This window comes from Canis lupus, chromosome 5 (genome assembly GCF_048164855.1).
Source record: "Canis lupus baileyi chromosome 5, mCanLup2.hap1, whole genome shotgun sequence".
In the NCBI taxonomy this organism is placed as follows: Eukaryota; Metazoa; Chordata; class Mammalia; order Carnivora; family Canidae; genus Canis; species Canis lupus.
The window spans coordinates 82,498,091-82,501,274 of record NC_132842.1 but is presented as its reverse complement, the minus strand read 5'-3'; the positions used below and the strand labels follow the sequence as shown (position 1 = coordinate 82,501,274).

Below are 3,184 nucleotides of genomic sequence, written 5' to 3'. Positions count from 1 at the left end.
GCCCGCGTCGGCGGCTGGGCCTCGCCTCGGCCTCGGCGGAGCGGCCCGGCGGCCGGCGGGGCGGCGGAGGGGTCGCGCCCTGGCGTCCCGGCGTCCCGGCGTCCCCGCGCCCCGGCGCCCCGGCGCGGCCGACTCCGGGCTCCCGCCGCAGCTCCCGCCCGGAGACGTGTGACCTCGAGGCGGGCGAGTGCGACAGGAGCGGTCCTGCCCGGACGCCAGCCTCGGTGGGCGGTGCGGGAGCAGCTCGGAGCCGGGGGCACGCTGCGAGCTTCTGGGCGCCGCTCTCGAGCGGCTGGTGACCCCGGGACGACGGGGAGACGGCGAGCTCGCGGTTTCTCCTTTTGACGTATCTTAAAAGGAGAATTTAGAGGAATGTGTGCGCGTGTGCGTGTGCGTGTGCGTGTGCGCGCGCGGTGGGCTGGCGGGGACGCCGCCTGAAGAGAAGTTGTGCGCCTGTTTGGGCTCTTTGGCCGTCGCGGCCGCCGTCAAGCCCTGTGGGGCCCGCGGGCTTCGGGGGCAGCCCCGCTGCGGGGAGCGCTGCGCGCGAGGGCCTCGGCCGTGCCCCTCCGCGGCCGCCCGGCGAAGCCCCGGGGCCGCCCCTGGAGGAGCGGGGATTCCCGCCCGCCCGCCCGCCCGCCCGCCCGGAGTTCTTGGATCGGCGGTCGGGAGGATGCGGGTCTCCTACGAGCGGGACATGGAGCTGCTCTTAAACTCCCCAGAGCGTGTGTCGGCGGCGGGGTGTGGAGAGCAGAGCTTTCGATGCGTCTTCCGCAGCGGCACGTCGGCGCTCGCCCTCTTTGTGGAGCGTCCGCCGCCGTAGCGGAGAGTCCTCGGTGCAGAATGCTGGCCCGCCGCGGGGGACGGGGACCGTCGCCGTCGCCCGTCTCTGATCGTCCTCGAAAAACCACGGTTTCTCCCGGTAGTCGAGACCCCGAAAGGTTTTTAAGCTTGGTTTACTCTAAATTCCTCTTACTCTCTAGTGAGTGAAGGAGATTTTGGAGCGCCCTGGTTAGTGAGTCACCATGGGAAAAATAGCCTGCGTCGCCTGCCCCTGAGCAGCTCGGACGGGGGAATGGAAGCGGAGGCAGCAGAGCTCCACCGTGCCGTATAAATGGAGGATCATTGATGCTGTCGGTGGTTGCTGCTACTGGGGTATTAAGTCTTCGCCGCTGGAGCGCGCGTCTGCGCGTGTCCGCGTGTGAAAAGGAGCCGGCGATAGTGAGGCCATTCATAACCTGCTAACGCCGTCCTCGGCGGGGCTGGGGGAGGCGCGCTTCCAGGGACTCTCCCGGTGTTTACTACGTTGTGCTGAGAAACCAGGCGAGGCCGGGCGGGGAGCAGAAACTCGCCTCCCCCCCCCCCCCCCCCGCCCCGCGATAAAGGGGCCGAGTCCCGGGGCTCGGTCGGGAAGCAGATGGGAACTTTCCCTCCCTGGCGCTGCCCCACCCACAGCCCCGGTGCCCTCAGTGCTTTGGTGGGGAAAGCCATTTAGGTGCAGGTTGTTGGAGTGGCGGAGCCCCGTAGGTGTGCTCGCTCGTAACTCCTGGTGGACTTTTCTCTGTAGGTCTCTCTCTGCCTGGGAAATCCGTCGGTATCGACGTGCAAACACGTGCATTGCAGCATTCGCTTTGCTCCTCAGTGTTCTGGCCAGACGTGTCATTTCGCATTATGCACATTCCAGAGACGTTGCATGCCTGCTGCTGCTGGGAGTTTGGCTCCTCACAAGATGAGGGGTTAGGGAAAGCAAAGAGGAAATCGTCCGAGGGAGTTTGGGGGGAGGTTTTGAAGTGGATGGTGCTGCGGTCCGGCTTGTGTGAATGACTTTCTAAAATGGCGGCCAGGACCCACTTTATGTGGGAATCAGCAGAGCAGATCTCAGAATGCACAGAGGGAGGAGGGGGCGGAGGATGCGAGCTGCCTTCGAAAGCGGAGGTCTGGAGGAACGTTACCGTATTAAAGAGGGCTTAGCGGGCACATTGCTCACTGACTGCGTTTAAAGGGGTATCTCATCTATTGCAGAGCACAAGCAGATGCTACTGATAAAAGAAGATTATCTTAAAACTAAGCCACCAAAGTCCTTTATTTTAAAAGAAATTTAAAATTTCGTTTAAACAAATGCCCTTAGCTCTTTGAAAAGGCTGTGCATTCTTAAGGGTTTAAAGAATGTAAAGGGTTTACAAAGAAAAATCTCCCCTTCACCCCTGACATCGGGATTCCTAGTTCCCATCCCCCACTTCCCACCCGATCCCCAAGACAGGTAATCTCTATTTATGGCTGCTTGTTTATTCGTAGATATGTACAAGAAATTTTTTTTTTTTTTTTTTTTTTTTTTTTTTTTTTGCCTTTCCAGCTGTGGAGCTAAATGGACCCTGTTTGGAGGAATTCAAAGCCTTTTATCCCTATTGTCGAAAACGTTTTGTAAAATGTGATTGTTACTGGGAGGAAAATTTGAGTAATTTAAGTGAAAGGGTAAAAAGGTAATTGTACTAGAATGATAGCTCTGGAAGGAAATGTAAGGATACACACTTGTAGTGTTTTCTAGAAATCAGAATGAGATAAACCCTATAATACCTTTTACCAGCTTTTACACTTTTCCCTAGCTAATTACAACATTAACTAATAACTGTTTTACAGGATTAAGTGGTGTATATTGGGAATACATTACTTAAAACGTTTTCAAAATGATTATTCTTGTAACACTGATTAGGCCTTTGTAGTAAGTATTTGGATTTTTTTTTTTTTTAAGATTAAACCAGACAGTTTTGGGAGCAGGGCAGCTTAGAGGTACTTTTGTGTGTGTTGGGGGGGGGGAGGGGTCAAACCCAAACCTTCTTTGTATTATTTACATTTTGATCAGTGTTTTTGGTGGAAAATAGATTGAGGGAAGGATGCTGATTTGGCTTTTTTCTTTCCGTACCAAAGAAAGACCAAATCTATAAAATGTAATCAGAGCATTTTCAAAATTTGACTTTACCTTCTTGAAATAAGAATAACATTTGTTGTGTTACTATTCTTTACAGTTTTTGTATTCCAGTGGAAAAAAAAATAAATGAGCACTATTTCTGAATCAGATTTTAGTTAACAAAGATCTGTTGCAGGGACTGAATTTGCACAATAGAGAAAGTCCTTTCCTTTGTATGTTAGCTGGGTTGAAGGGGGGAAGGGAGGAGTTACACAACAATTG

General features: G+C 54.1%; 1 protein-coding gene across 3 annotated transcripts in view; it reads left to right on the top strand.

The window, feature by feature from the left end:
• The window catches only part of SPEN (spen family transcriptional repressor), a 94,551-nt gene that overhangs the window by 494 nt on the left and 90,873 nt on the right, over positions 1–3,184 (top strand). The window lies entirely within an intron of this gene.